This window comes from Eptatretus burgeri, chromosome 2, assembly GCF_056783735.1.
Source record: "Eptatretus burgeri isolate ZD-2024b chromosome 2, Ebu_testis_v1, whole genome shotgun sequence".
In the NCBI taxonomy this organism is placed as follows: domain Eukaryota; kingdom Metazoa; phylum Chordata; class Myxini; order Myxiniformes; family Myxinidae; genus Eptatretus; species Eptatretus burgeri.
The window spans coordinates 12696221-12713240 of record NC_140962.1 but is presented as its reverse complement, the minus strand read 5'-3'; the positions used below and the strand labels follow the sequence as shown (position 1 = coordinate 12713240).

The window sequence follows — 17020 nt, the reverse complement described above, 5'->3', positions numbered from 1 at the left end:
GCATGTGAAGTTTGGTGAGGATCAGTCCAGTAGTTTTCACGTGCATAGGTCACAGTGAAACACACAGACACACTTTCAACTTTATATATATATATATATATATATATATATATATATATATATATATATATATATATATATATATATATATATATATATATATATATATATATATATATATAGTGTTGTGGTTACCAAATTCGCAAACCACCATTCAGGTCCCTTAGGTGAGATATCTCGGTAAGTATATGTGTAGTTAGGCCCAAACCCGTTGTCTAGTGGGAATACATGTCATTTATGCGTGCTGCGACTCTTCAGGATAGCCGTTTTCTTTTACTATCTTTATTTTGGACCAACCGCCATTGTTACCACCACCAACCACAACATCAACCACCCACCGCGGCGCCGCTTCACGTCACACCTCGCAACCGTCGCATCGCCACCGTTCTTGCGCCGCTTGTGGGTACCGGTGTTGGACTCGTGCAGGGCGCGCGCCGAACAGCGTGTACAAAACCACGGATTTTCCGCTTCAAAAACGGATCAAAAACGACACACGCCCACTTTTGTTCCGTCCAATCGGTGAGCGAGGGGCGATTTGGCCCCGCCTCCAGGGCGTTGGAGGGCGATCGCTATATGCAAATTTATGGATCAAAAAGCAATCACGCCCACTTTTTCTCGGGCCAATGGGGAGCGAGGTGAAAGGTCGAAGGCAGGGGGTCAAAGATGAGAGAGCGAAGCCACGGGGCTTATATAAGCGACCGCGTTCGTCAGTCAAGTTAATGGAGAGTTAAGACTTCGCAGTCGGTGGAGTTGGGAAGAAGAAGCAAGAAGGAGTTGGTCGTCGTCGTGTGCGTTGGAGTCGGAGCGAAGGGGACGGAGCTGTGGAGAGGCGGCGAAGGCAGACGAGGGGGTGCTCGCGTCGTGCCGGGAGCTGCACACCAGGGAGGCCGACGGCGCGACCTGGCCGAGGTGGAGACGCTCGTCGCGGGACTCGAGGCAGAGTAGAGATCCTCCTCTATACCCCGAGCATCAGCAACCCCCTCCTGTTTCCCCCCGCGCTGAGATAGTGCGACCAAGGGGGCCCCTTTCCCACCCCCTACCAGACACTGCCCGCGAGGCCCGCGGAGTTGAGGCACCATCGCCGCTCCGCGTCTCATCACCAGACGGGTAGGCCCGACCCGGTCTCGGCCTCAGGCCCGCCTCATCTTTGAGGGTGTTCTCTTTTCTTTTGTTTTTGGGAATGTGTGTTGTCGGCGCCGTCTGTGAAGTAAAATTGTATAAGTGTTGCCGTGTGCTCGCGTAATCGGTATTAGATCTGCATTGTCGCATTTGCTTTTGTGTAAAATTGCATTGTGTTTTTTTCCTTTTCTATGTGCTTTTGGTGGAATTGTATATGTGCGCTTTCCGTTCATCGCGAATAAATATGCTTTGTGTTGAACTGTTTCCCGCTTCGCTTCGTCATTTATTTCATTGAATCCTCATCTTGCTTCACGTAAAGGGTTGGTAGTGGGCTGAATACGCCCGATAATTAATCGAACCGTCGAGGCCGACGATAACACCGCTCGGTTATCCCGATAGTACGGAACGGGTCGCTGAAGTGGCCCGTGTCCGAAGTCGACCTGCGGCGAGGTGCGATCGCCCGGTCTACCCTCCGTGTGGGTACTTAGGTAGGTCGAATTTGGCGAGCAACCCTATCCCACGCGGGGGCTGATTGGCTCGATCGCGGTGAGACCGAAAGGTCCACCCGTGACTGGTTCCCGGCGTTAGTCCGAGAGGGTCACGACTGGATTGTCCGTCCGGTAGGCGACGTGCCGCGATTCGAGTTACGTGGCCGTCAGCACGCCGGCGGGCGCGAATCTGTAACAATATATATATATATATATATACATATATATACATATACATACATATATACATACATATATACATACATATATACATACATATATACATACATATATACATATATTAGAAAATCGTAACAATAAAGAAAAGCCTTGAATGAGTCAATGTGTTCAAACTTTTGACTGGCACTGTATATGTATATGTATACACATCAGACGCACCTCCTAACTGTTATGGTGAGCACTGCCACGGATTATGTCTCACACAGTAAACCCGCAAACAACAACCATCAGTCTGCCACCCGTTCCTGCTAATGCAAACCATTCAACCAGAAGGCACGTGATGTGATCTGCTGGTGAATCAAAGCATGACCATGTAATCTTTGTCTGTTTGACAGAGTCACCGGGCCGAGGCCTCCGAGTTGGAGGTGATGCTTTGGTGTAGAACTATGTCCAATGGAGATCGGGGGAGTGCTCGTCACACTCCACATGTTTCCATCACACACACACACACCTTTGCCCATCTAACAATTTAATTGCAATTCACATTGAAATTAACCGACATCTCCGAATGTCTTTGCCCTGAATGCGATTTATGTATGAGCTTCACTATGATTCTTCGATCAATGTCAAAAAAAACAAAATAATTTTTTTTACAAAGTCTTTGAAACCATTCATACTGTTGAAAAAAGAAATGGGATCTTTTTCATCACTATTGCAGATGGGACAAGTTGGCTTTACACCCCCTTCAAAGGAATGTATGCTGAGACCGCCCCCGCATGAACTGCACAGGACGGCAATTCGTCAGATTTATTTCACAGCGGGTCAAACCCAGAACGAAACGGCTCAAAGTGAAAGCATGCAGCCAACAAAACTACAATGCCACATCTAGTTGATGCCAAGAAAGCTTCACATCAAGTGTTGACAATATTTTTAGAGGATGAAACATTCAAAAGTTTTGGTTTATTTTGTATGTTGCAACTGAAAGAAAGAAAGAAAGAAAGAAAAAACAACAACAACAAAGAAAACACAGCAACCAATTATGTACGACTAAACACGAAAAGAAGAAAATAATAACACAAGTGTGGGCAAATGCAATTTTCAAATTGGTTTCAATGATGCCCACGAGAAAACAAAACAACTTAAAATTTTTATTTCTTCACATATCTCTAATAACAAGTAAACAAGTTTATCCTTGAAAAAACTTTTTTTTAAAACTTTTAAACAGTGATCCGAGGCCTGTCTGATTTTTCTATACAAATCGCATGTAAAACTAGAATGGCACTTTAATAGAAGAGCACATACGTCTGCCAGGAAAAAAAAAAAAGAGTTTACATTTTGTATCCCACCGATAGGCCTGATCTGCATCCGGAGCTGATCCAAAATCCAAATGACTTGTTCTTGCCACCTAACCAACTCTTCCACCTAGTTTCATCCGAATCTGTCTAACTTTATGAGATATCGTGCGATATACTAAATCGTTTTTGGCCCATCAGTGATGAAGAATCACTTAAAATTATTGGATCTGGATCTTCACCAAAATCTAAGCAATTTGTCCTGGTCACAAATGCAATCTGTCGACCAAATTTCATCCGAATCTATCCAGAACTTTTTGAGTTATCCTGCCCACAGACAGACAGAGAGACAAACAAGGGTGAAAATATAACCTCCGTCCACCTTTTGGTGGCAGAGGAAACAAAGTCATCAAGAAACATCACTGCATTAACATAAATTACAAGGGCATTCAGAAAGAATGGACACATCAACATCGTACACGAGATCCCAGAATCTGCTCCGAGCCTGGTCGAGTCACACCAGTCTGACAATGGTCGTGTTGCTTTCTTGTTTGATGCTGAGTATTTCAAAGAATGGAACACGGACAAACAAACATGGTTGGCAATCATCGTGTGGGCTTTGATGAGCCTAATGGCCTCCTCCTGTGTTGAAGTTTCTTGCAAGGGAACATTTATTGTAATCATGAGCCATTTGAGATGGTAAGGCTAAACAGGTCAACCCATTTAAGAAGTGGGGTGACCTGTTTAGCCTTCCATTTTTAGCATATTTAAGCAAATTACTGACAGTTACATTCAGTCCTTTCTCATAACAAGCAACCTTCACTGTAGCGCCACGTGCACTTCACCTAAACCGTTCCACACTGCCGGGAGGTTTGAGATTGAACATTACGCTTTTGTTCAAATTTTCATACCTTTTTACGTGGTTGGGACATATTAAATTGCTCAACATTATTCCTCAGAGTAGTTGGACACGAACAACTACTGGAAGAGAAATCTGCCATTTTAGAGAAATGCTACAAAGGACATGCTAAAATATTACAAGTCCTGCTTGAAGCATTCCCCTAGATCCGCGATGATAGTGTGCACAAACACGAAAATCAAAACCTTTTAACTAGCATGTCATTTAAACCAAGACATCAACAACAAAAGGTCAAGCTTATGTGCAACCTGTTGAGAGTTCAAATTTTGTTTGATGCCAGAAAATTAATTCTATAGCAATGTCACTCAATGTAACTGCCGTTCAATATTACTGACGTGGATAACAATGTGCAAAACGTGATATAATGAAAACACGATTTGAAACGTGCCTCATTTGGGAGAAAGAACTGAAAGCAAACAAGTCACGTCCGTTTAAGTGTATGTGAATGACAAAGAACACGTCATCTCATTGTAAATGTTTAAATTTACTGCAAATCAAAGCAGTCACGAGGTCAGTGAGCTGGCAGGCGTGCCTCAAAGCCGTCTTGCCGAGGTTTGAATCCCAACCAAGCTATAAACTGTTCTTAATGTGGTTTCAAAGGCAGGGTGATTTATCAATGCGTGCTATCCCTCGGATGGACGTTAAACTGGGCATCCCATTTTCCCGCGTTAGTTGGTGGATGTTAAAGAACCCAGTGTCCTTCGCGAAGAGTAGGCGAGTTATCACCAGCACGTGAAGAAATTCCAAATTCAAGCTCTAACCTACAGGGGGCACTGCATCTGCAGCACAGCCACCCCCAGCAATGATGCAACCATGCGGTTAAGCGCTGCATACAAAATGAAATTAATGAAAGCAGTTACTAGGGAAAGACAAAAAGTCTACTGTGACTACTGTCCCAATTAATATCTCATCCCACCTTCTTTGTGGGGTCGGTGGGAAGAGGGGTAGTAGTTTTGGCCTACGCCTTTCATGAACCGCTTGGCCAGGCCTAACATTCAAATTTGGCTGGAGACGATTTGGGTAGGCGATCCCTCACTTACTCTACCAAGGAATTTTTAACGTCCACTAGCAAATGCTCGTGGATGAGCCTTAGAGCTTCACGTCTGTCTGAGGACCTGCACATGCAAAGCCCTCCATGCAAAGCACCAATCAAACCCAGATTAGACAGCTCAAAGTACAATCCTCTTGGACATGAAGCAGTGACCGGATAGAGTAAACAAAATCTAAACAAAGCTGGATTACATCCATATTAACAGAAAATAATAAATAAATAAAAATTGCACTGAAAATAAACCATATTGGAACTCGAACAGCACCAAGTTGTTGACTTTTGGCCAATGTTGACCTCGCAAAACTGTCGCTTGACCATCGCAGGGACTGTGCCTACAATCTGCGAAAGTTTCAGAATGATCGGCTGAATGGTTTAAAATAAATAAATAAATGAATAAAATAAAATAAAGATCGCTCATGGAGCGAGACTCAGCAAAACTAAACAAAGTAGAACGGCACTCGGTGGAGCACAAACCTCCGCCCCGGTGAACAGTTTACGTTTTGTATCCCACAGATAGGCTGGATCTCAACCAAAATCAAATCCGCTTGTTCTTTTCACCAAACCAACTCATCCACCTCGTTTGTCGTAACTTGTCCACAACTTTTTGAGATATCATGATATATGTGTTTTTTCAGTATATCTTGATCCTCCAAGTGTACCGTAGGACCAATCCATCTCCACCTCCTAATCTTGATCTATTGAATGATGTTTTTCTTCCCCGTTAATCTTTCAACCCCTTTCTTTCTTACTCGCCATGTCAGGTCAGAATATTCTCAATATTTTGTTGTGGCGGTTGCAGATGAGACACTAGTTCGCAATTTATTTGGTGATTTCCCAAAATTCACATCTGAAATGGAGGAATGACTTCATGTTGCTGTGAAAGATCCTCAGCTTAATTTTGGTGCTGTGCTTCTTTAACTTCCAAATTTCCTTGCATTTCATGAATGCACCCCTTGTGGTACATCTGCATCTCCCCTCCTGTTATGGCAACCGTGGAACTCAGATACGTAAACATGTCAATCTCTCCAATTGGTGAATTTTTGCACGATGTGGTTGTTGGTGTGTGTGGCATGTATGTTCATGCTTTCTGTTTTGGCTATGTTGTCAGCCCCACTCACACCACATATTTACTCTCTTCGCCATGCTATGCAAGGATGACATCAGGAAGATATAATCTGTAAAGCAGACTTCCTACAGCAGTGTAGCTATTCTAATTGGTTCCTCCAAGGTATCCCATTACTTTTCTGCAACACCGAGTCCAACACCATGGAAAACAATAATGGAGACAACATGCAACCTTGTCCGACTCCTGTAGTACCTTGAAATCCAGATGACAACTTATTGTTGCAAATTACACTGCATTTGTATCCATTGTAGGTACTCAACGTCATCCATACAAATGTATCTGGTATTCCATACAGTCTTGGGATCTTCCACATTCCCTCTCTATTCATGCTGTCGAACACCTTTTCAAAGTCAATGAATGGTAGGTAAACGTTTGCATTCCATTCATTGCATTGTTTTCTTGTTGTTCTTCACATGAAGATCCGATCCCTGCATGCCCAGTCTCTCCTGAACCTATCTTGTTCGTTCCTTATGGTGCTGTCAACAATCTTATGCGTTCTGTTCAGCAGCATCTTGCAAAGTACTTTGCTGGCAATGTGCAGGATAGGCATTCATGACCATTTAATTAAACTTGTGCATCTAACCTGTGCGATATCACCACCCGAGCACAACTCATAAACACAACTACTTCCACACCAAAAGCAAAAATGAAGACGAACAACCTGAAAGCATTACATTTTTCATACTTCGTCAATCAGTACGACCAAAAGACCAGTCACTACAACAGTAGTAGATACACTATGCATATTGCAACAACCGTATACGATAAATGATCCAAATGTTTCTAGCTCAGAGGTGAGGGCATCTCAGCTCAAATAGTCCTCTGCCAGGACCATGTGATTTTGTTTCATTGGGAATCTAGAATGGCACTCAGTGGAGCGCACACCTCCGTAAGGCTGATCAATGTACGCTTTGTATCCCCCCCCCCCCCCCCGATAGGCCGAATCTACATCTGCACCTGAACCAAAATCGAATCACCTTGTTCTTGTCACCTAACCAACTCATCCACCTAGTTATGTCATAATCCATCCATATCTTTTTGATATATCGTGCCATATGTCGTTTTTGGTTTTATCTCTCAATGGTGAAGAATCACTTTGAAAATTCTCGCATCTGGATCTTCACCAAAATCGAATCAATTATTCCTCGTCACGCACCTAACCAGTCCACCAAGTTTCGTCTGAATCCATCCATAACTTTGAGATATCCTGCCCGCAGATAGACAGACAGAGACAGGGGTGAAAACATAATCTCTGTCCACCTTCGGTGGTGGAGGTAATAATCACTGTGATTGAAAGAAACGACATGCAAGAATGACATCCAGGTCATATTTAAAAAGTAAATAAAATATTTTCTAAATGCGGCAGAATCGTCCCACAACTCAAGTTTCATACAACTAAATTGTTCATTCCACAAGAACTTATCACATCGGCAATTGTTTATTAAAAGTAGAATTAAATCTGGGCTCATGTAAAATTGAAGTGATGGAGAGCCAAGAGGACAACAAATTGACTGTGGAGTTCATCACAAAGCAGGTTATGAGGCGTTCCCTCGAAACCCGTAATCGCTCAGCAGAATGCCAGTTGGCTTTTCCTCCATCAAAAGTGAAGACATCATGAAGAGAAACATTAACATGAATTTACATCTTTCAGCAATGCTAAAAGTTCATAACTTTGGGAAAGCACCAATGCCACCACGTAGTACAGCAGAGAAGTCTTTCGGTGCGAGGTCTACAAGGTAAGCAGAGACACGTGCCGGGATCGCCAACAGCTACTCCCATGGAATGCAAGACGGGATTCGTTCAGAAGACGACAACTGCATTTTCACGGTTATTATAAAGTACTAAATAAAGAAGTCGTTTTACACGAGGCATATTCCTCGGTGGAAAAATTTGGGTCATCACGTGGTTTGGGGATTTTTTTTGATTTTTTTTTAAAGCTGAGGCAAAAGAGGTTTCATGCCAGGGTGGTGCGAGGATCGTTGCACACGGGGCCCCCGCACCCCACCTACAATGCCAGTCTCTGTTTTTAGTCGAGAAGAGACAGTCCGCACTACTCCCAACTGCACAAGAATTCTCTTTATCAGGCCCTGCAAAAAATAAAATAATAAATAAAAGGAAGAAAGAAAAGTGCTCTGGTCGTGTGGGAAGAACGTTTGCAGCAATACACGTCATTCCAGATGCATGGGTATCAGAATCCCATCAAGTAGTCACCAACTAGTGATTTTTTTTAGCTTCATGTCCCCATAATCATTAATGCATTTTGGGTTTTCTGTGGAGCACTTGGACAAATTCTGTCAATCAAAAGGCAAATCAGCAGATTAAGCTAAAAAAAAAAATAAATAAAGTCAATTCAAAGGTTGAAAGAGGTCAGAAAAGGTCAATATTGAAAAGCAGCAAAAATAAATAAATAATAAATAAATACTTTCAGCTTGCACAGAAACACGATTGATATGTGGCTACCTGACTATAGCAATCGGAATGCAATGCATGACTCAAAGAGTATGAAGCATTATCAATAATAATAATAAATTAATTGATTGATGAAGCGGAATCACAAAACGCACCTGTAAATGGCACTCACTGTATTTGTAGAAGCATGCACTGATTACCTGTCTCGGATCTAAATAAATAAATAACCCCCAAAAAATTAATAAAATTATTTATTTAATTAATTAATTAAGGGATACCACAAAAAAAAATTTGATATAATTCCAGCCGACAATTAATTATTTAAACCGACATCGATTGCACGACAGAATATAATCAAGAACGGGGGAACTGGGGTTAGGAAAACATAGAAAACCCAAGAATGTCATACACAAACAAGCACGGTGAACATGATGGGTAAATAATAAAATAAAGAATAATCACTCCGTTTCAGGAAGCACGAATGATGACCGGGAAGAACAGGGTCGAAATGAACAGGAGGACAGGTGCGCGGCCGAGAGCGTTCACACCTTGCCGGGGAAGAAGGAGGAGTGGACGCTCGACGGGAGAGGGTTGAGGAGACGCAAAAAGAGCCAAGGAACAACAAAAATCTCCTCAACTTGGCGCCATGTCGAGGCGCCACATCCGGGTACTCAGGCAGGTGCCTCGCACCGGGGCCAAGGGCGGGAGGGGAGGGGAGGGGCACTTCCGGGGCGCAAGCGGGAAAACTTACGTCATCCCCTGAGAGGTCCGTGCGTCTGACGTCATCCCACGCGGGGAGGAGCTTGCACGTGACGGTGTGATGGAAGGAAGAAATATAACAAACAGCGAACCGAGAAGGATGCAGAACAGAAAATGGGTCCTTTTCAAATAAAAAATATATATTGTGGAAAATTAAATTTAAATATTGTTCAAACCAAAAAGTAATTTTGATATATATTTTTTTATTTTATTTTATATATTTATACACCAACCATTCCCACATCACAGAGCAACCTCGCGCGTCACCGCGATTTAATTAAATCGGCTTACAACTGAAACGGAACGAACTATGTGTGTTATGGCTTCTATCCCGGCAAAAAAGGCCATTACCACAAAAAAAAAAATGTTCGAAATGAGGGGGTTTCAATGTGATGAAATTTTCTTCCACGCTTGTGATTTAAAATGCACCCGAATAATCACTTCAGCTAATGGAAAAATTATAAATGCGAAAGGTAAAAACTGGCATTCTGATACCTTTCCAGGAGAGGGTGCTATGTTGTAAGGTTATGCTGTCCAAAGTCTGCTCTTCATCAGATATATAATTATATAATCACATGCAGGTAGATGTAACAGACTTCAAGATATACTTTGTAAGTGACCATCCGCCATTATTGTACTTCGTCAGGCAGCTTCGCAAAATGATGTGGACATTCCGGACAAAAGCACCAAAAAAAATTTCTACGTGTTTCAATTTTTCTACGTGTTTCAATTTTTCTACGTGTTCCCATTGCCAAAGCTTTCAATTTTTTGATAGGAACCACTTCCTCAGGTCGCAGCATGGTGGCCATTTTGGAAATCCAAGATGGCCACCATGTAAAAAAAAAACCTATGAGTACCAATATCTCGACTTCCAAGCCACTTCGACTCTCAATCTTGGTGTCGAAACATACATTGAGTAGCATACGTGAGGGCATATGTCGGTGAAGATGCTTTGCTGATATCATACACCTCTGCGCATGCATGGTGTGTCTCTTGCATACTTTACTTCTCACAGTGACAACTACACAATTCGGGCCTGTTTGCATGCACATCGCGTGCCACATCCCTTCAGACTCTTGCAACCACATGTAACCAGTTCACCGCAGGCTTTGGAGGCCGCAAGTATAGTGTTCCAGAGCGGAACCCAGGACTCACTGCCCTCATCAAGAGTCCAGCCCCACCCCTCTAGAGTGGGTGAATGTTGTTCACTCTGTTCGCTGGTGGACCATATTCCAGCTTGGTTGGCAACTCGCTTTGAGTGCTGCAGTAATGCATTCTGGGTAGGTGGAATTGTGTCCATTGTCTTCCCCTTCTGACAGTGCAATGCCTTCCTTGCTTCATCAACATGTTACAGGTCACTGGTCTTATCATACAGGATAACTGAAGTGTTCCAGTAGCTGGAAGTGTGGAATATCTGCATTTACTTTGGTGTAAGGGTTGAGCGGCATGTAGGTGAAGGCACGGGTCACATCAGGGTAGCACTTCCATGACTCCCATGCTGACTGTTTACCCTTTCCAAAGAAAGCAGAGGTGGTGTCACATCCTGTGAAGCTGTGGAAGAGAGGTAGGGCCAGGGATTCCTCTTTGCCCAGGACATCATATATACCATTGATGTGATGATATGTAAAGTTCTTGCCCAAACCAAAGGCAACCCAAATGCTCACATCTTGACCCAAGGTGATCAGATGATGGAACTTTCCAATGAGGATTACCACTTCATCTGTGTCAACCGTGTGCACCAGACAGTTGGTACAACCATTCAGTATAGCATCCTGCACATGAATTAGCAGCCTGGTATCTGCTTCCTCGTGGTCACATGGCGGAGATTTCACTTCGATTTCTCAAAGAATGGCTGTGGCACCAGATGTAATGATGATTTCTTTGTCTTTTTGGCAGTCTAAGATGGCAATCTTGTTGGAGAGGAATGCAAAAAGTTCCTGTTTGTTGGTTGGATCACGTAAGAAGTCAGCCCAGTTTCCTGGGAGCTTGTTCTTACCAGCAACCTTTCTCCGAATACCTTTTCCTCGCTTTTCTCTTGTGGATTATTTGATGCTGCTGGTGATGTATGTGTCCCATACCACGTCAACTCTTTTGGAGTGTTCTAACTGTTTCATGATGTATGGAACAAACACGCGTTCAGCATACTCGTCAAATGTCACAATGTTGGCACATAGATGAAAGTGCACCATAGCAGCACCATCAGGTAGCTTTACATCAAAGGAATCAGGAGGATCTTTCTTGGTGTCCTGGACCAGAATGTTCAGGAGATCAGATTTCTTTCCTAGACGCAATTTCACACCATCAGAGAGTGAAGGGGAAAAATGATGGTTCTCGTGTTTGAAGAATACACTCGTGTCACTCTCCCTATGCTGTATTACAATGTACAAGTGAGAGAAGAGGGCAACATCATTCTTCAGTAATGAGATCTTCTCTGCTTGTTTCGTCTTGGATTTTTGCCATGGGCATTTGAAGAGAGGAAGAGCATTCTTCTTTTTGGGCTCATGAATGGAGCGTGTACAGTCTGCTATCACTTCTTTGTGATATTTGGCATACTGATCCTTCCCTAGTCCAAGCACTGTTCGCACCGTGTTCACCACAGACTCGTCCAAAACATTACGTGTGTCTAGAGCCAGTAACTCATCACTGTCATCAAGGAAAGGGTTTCCCATGTCACTGATGACATGAGCCAGACTCACAGCATCCTCCCTAAACCTTTTCTGTGTGGAAAATCCCTCTTCATGATGATGATGATTGCACTCAGGTTCTTTTGAGAGATAATCCTCTTCAAATTCCTTAAGTAACCTTGCTTGTTTGGGCCCTGAGACCATCCACTTCCTGAAGGCTGAAGGATTCTCAGTCAGACCAACTGCACCTCCAGAGCCCTTGACCACTTCATTGTTTTGCTGATGTGCTTGGTCGATTGGCATAGCAGAGAACCTGTTGGTGGTTTTGTTGACAACCCAATGACCATGTTCCTCAAACTCCTTGAGTATGGGTGCTGGAGGACTCTCCATGTCTCGGATGTGTATTGAGAGCCACCTCACATAGTTGTGGTGGTCTAAAGTGAAGAACCATATGGTGAAGCTGGCACAGTGGTGAAGCTGGCACAATGCCTTCAGGCTTTCCACATACAAATGAAATTTTTCCTCACGGTGTAATCTGATGAAGATGAGACCTTCGAGCTCCATGTTTAGAACTGTATCCCAATACTGAAATGTTGGACTCTTCTGGACCATTTTCTGCCTCCATGCCTCCTTGGCTTCATCATTGTGTGGTCCCTCAGTGTGTAGGAAAGCATCTTGCTGGAGCTTTGCCAGAGCCAAAGTAGTCACCTCATGAGGGTGCCTTGTTCTGGTGACGTGTGGCCTTCAGAAAAGAGTCAGCGGTGCCTGATGTGGCAATACCTGCTTGTGTCAGAGCATTGGTCCAGCCAGATCCCTCCAAGTAATCACCATACGTTTTCCACATTGCCATTTCTATGTGTAGACCACCAAACATTGCAATGAATTTGTCCTCCCCATGTGTGTCAGGCCAGTTCCACTGAGTGAACTTGGTTAGTGCATAGAGTGGTTCATCAAAGGCTATAACTGGCATCTGTCTAGGATTGAGGAATTCTGTAGCCCAATGCACCACATCTAGTCCATGCTTGATCATAGCTGGTGTAGCTGCCTTCTCAGAGGGGCAAGAGCTGTGTAAGAGCGGAATGCAGGGTGACGGATGAACCTTGCATAGCTGGTGTAGCTGCCTTCTCATAGAAGAGGGACAAGAGCTGTGTAAGAGCGGAATGCAGGTCGACAGATGGACCTTGTGCGGAAGCATGGAATGCTGACCAGGAGACAGTGTCACCCTTTTCCACTACGTCTTTCTCCAGTATTTGACTAACATGCTCCAGCCAGCTCTTCTCTTTCAGTTTTGCACCTGCAATTTGCCCATCTTTTGGTGCTGAAACGTCTGACAGCTGGGGGACACACTTTTGATGTCTTCAGAGCCACAGCTGGCACAGTGGTGAAGCTGTCTGGCAACTCATGATTCTTTTTGGCATCAGGTGAAGGCAGCCTGATGGCATCCTGCTTGTTTCCCAAATTAGACATCGTGGGAAACTGAAACAAGCTGATGCCTGTGCCATGAAATGCGCCCTTAGCAGTTGTACTTGAAGGATTGTGATCCAAGTTGTCAAGCGCTTCAACAGTGAACAGCCCGCATCAAAATTGAGCAGGGGCCACAACCCCTTTGTTCTGAAAGTTCTCACAGACAGCAGTTGCGAGCTGGCTCTCAAGTTGAAGAACTCTGTCATAGCTTACACTGAGACCCAAGTCATAAAGCTGTGTAATCAACTTTTTAGACTGGGTCTCTGCGTGAATATTCATTCCGATGTACAGAGCCAATGGTGGTTCCCTTTCCAGGGAATGATGAGACTTGACAGAAGGCGACACATGTTTCTTAAAGTTGAAGAGAATGGTCTGCGAGATTGTGAGATTTGCCTGTGAGTCTGTTGAACCTTGATCTTTCAAGTCAGCACCATACAACAGCAGAGCCACCATGGTTTTGAGATTAGGGGGCACTGACCCACGTTGACAACCAGAGGGAAATATGCTATCGAAGTGGAATCCTCTGGAGTTGACAATCTCTTTGCACACAATTTTGGCAGCTTTAGCAAGCAGTAGTGCATCATCTTCATAATCATATTCCATGGCCTGCTTTAGCATCTGCTGCAATCCTTATTGGAAAACTAGATTTAATTTTTGCCATCACTTTGCTCTTGTGCTTGTGGGAAGTACGCAAGAACTTTCTCCTTGAAACGGGTTCTGTTAGTCTCCTTCTCAACACCCAGGTCTCATATACAGTTTTCATACAGCTGATGCAGCACTGAAAATTCGAAGTGGAAGGTTCCATCTTCCACAAAGTTTTCTACATGGGTGAAGGGCTCCACAAGTGCTCTTGCTTTCATAACCTTCTCTTCAGCAGAACCGGAGGAATCTTCCCCGTGTTGCCTGAGCAGTGATCGGTAGCGATTTCGTTGTGTTGTCAAGCACTCCAGATCTCTACTTTCCATCCCAGCCATCAATTCTGTGTCATGTATTTCTGAGGCCATCTGTCTTGTGTTCTCATCAGTTCCAAGTGTTCTGACTTCATGGAGGTGTCCATCCGCTTGTTGACAAAACAGACAGGCCATTTTGATCATTGACAGACGCCGAGGTCGTTTCTCTCTAGATGTACTGTCCGCTGTGGTTTCAATCCTCTCTCGCTTTTTTGTAGCTCTCTCTAGCTTCTCTTTGCTGAACTTCACACAGCAAGATTTGTGCCATGCAGCCTGATTTTGGACCAGTTCACATACAGTCATGTCTTCTCCAAATTGAAGAGCCACTGGTAGTGGGCTCAGGATTCTGAAAGCACTGATATTATTCAGAAAGGAGCTGTATGGTTCTGACTTGTCCCCACTTCCCTTTGTATTGAGTGGATATTTTATAGGCTCTGCAGTCTTTTCTTGGCATATCAAACACTTGTTCCAATCCATGCTGCTCATCTATCTGACAAGACATAAAACACAGAAAATGCTGAGAAATTATCAATCGATATTGCCAATTTAGTTCCAAAACCAAGCATTTGCAGAGGTGTATGATATCAGCAAAGCATCTTCACTGACATATGCCCTCACGTATGCTACTCAATGGATGTTTAGACACCAAGATTGAGAGCCAAAGTGGCTTGGAAGCAGAGATATTGGTACTTATAGGTTTATACATGGTGGCCATCTTGGAAATCCAATATGGCCGCCATACTGGAATTCTGAATGGTATCCAGATGTCAGGTCAGGCCAGATTAGATCTGTGACTTGCTTCAGGTATCATATAAACCTGTACTAACCTGTTCCATGGTCGGGTTGTCGGCGACTAAACCGTCTCCCCCACCAGGTTTTCTGGTGAGGAGGGTGTTTGGATATGGACACCCAGCAGGATTAAAAACAAAACCTGTCAAAGGGTGGAGGAGCTCCTTGTGAGCCATATCTAGTGCCCAACTACGTCTGCGGACATCCTCCTGCAGTTGGGTTACTTCGTATTAGGAGGTTGGTGGAAGGATTTGCACTCCGGTCACCGTAAAACCCTTCATTCCGCAAAATCCAAAAACGCAAATAAGTCTGAAAACCCACTCCGTGGGAGTACCTCCTGTGCAGCTTCCCTTTGCAGGGTAGCTCACGGATGACGGGATTGGGGGAGACAGCCACCGCCATGTTTTTTCACAGAAACTCGCTCTTTCACAGCAACAGCAACTCGCTCAGAATGATGGAGCACAGACAACTCTCTCAGAAGGATGCCACTCACTCAGCATGACGAAGCATGAACCACTCGCTCAGCTTGATGGAGCATGAATCACTTGCTAAGCATGACGGAGCATGAAGCACTTGCTCAGCATGACGGAGCACAAACCACATGCTCAGGATGATGGAACATGAACTACTCGCTCAGGATGCGGAGCACAAACCACTCACGCACAAAATGATGGAGCACGAACCACTTGCTCAGTAGGATGGAGCACGAAACACTTGCTCAGGATGAGGGAGCATGAACCACTCGCTCAGGATGACGCAGCATGAACCACTCGCTCAGGATGACGGAGCATGAACCACTCCCTCAGGATGATGGAGCACGAACCACTCGCTCAGGGTGATGGAGCACGAACCACTCACTCAGGATGATGGAGCTCAAACCACTCGCTTCGGTCGACAGAGCATGAACCACTCACACTGGATGACGGAGCATGAACCACTCGCTTTGGATGACTGAGCACGAACAACTTGCTCTGGATGACGGATCACGAACTACTCGCTCTGGATGATGTGGCATGGCAAAAGTGTCTGCAGTGAGTGAATGATTAGCGCAGAATGACATAGCGCTGTACCGCTATCGACTGTCGGGCACTCAACAAGTGGCTTAAGCACTCAAGCAAGCACCTCAATTAAATGGTTGATAAGGAATAGCTGGCCAGGCTGTAGCTGCATAACATATTGCATCCCTTTAACTTTAAAGCCGGTCCTTCACCACGGACACAGCAATTAATGAAATAAAATGAATTCATTCAAATAATGACTTTATCCATTAATGTAGTTGCTGTTTAATGTAGAACAACCCTGGAGACATCGCAACGTTGAATTGCCCGTGAAATTAACATTTCAGATAATCCGCCACGTTGCCTGCTCGTATGTGCACTTGCCACATTGGTTCGCGGTCCGCGCAAATGTTATGACTTCATATTCAAATGTCCGTTTTTCACCAGATTTGCCTTGATACCTCTTAGAACACCTCGTGAAACCTCCGAAAATATAGACACAGATCTGGCAGATGCTATAGATAAGCAGTCCCTTTGGGGGACAGGGTGAGGCGGTGAATCACTGAATGCATTAAGTCATCGAGCTAAATGAAGTTGGTTAATTTTGGCACATTCCTAAATCTTTTGTTCACTCAATATAATTCTCCAAACAGTCAAAAAAGATCAATTTAATGTTTTGAAAATTTCGCATTTTCTTGTGTATATATGGATAAGGAGGGATGACAGCCTTGCTTGATTAAAGTAAATAGGTACATAGGCTTAGATAGAAGACTCGTTATTTCTTTAAATTAT

At 44.0% G+C, this 17020-nt stretch overlaps 1 protein-coding gene and 1 pseudogene across 1 annotated transcript in view; both read right to left on the bottom strand.

Moving 5' to 3' along the window:
- The window catches only part of LOC147031445 (serine/threonine-protein kinase PAK 4-like), an 80626-nt gene extending 71276 nt beyond the window's left edge, over window positions 1-9350 (bottom strand). The window contains 1 exon segment of the mRNA XM_085863261.1: window positions 9193-9350. The gene's annotated coding sequence lies outside the window, so the exon portion shown is untranslated.
- A 1074-nt stretch (window positions 9351-10424) lies between these two features.
- Window positions 10425-14918, bottom strand: LOC147031444 (uncharacterized; annotated as a pseudogene).
- Window positions 14919-17020: the final 2102 nt, after the last annotated feature.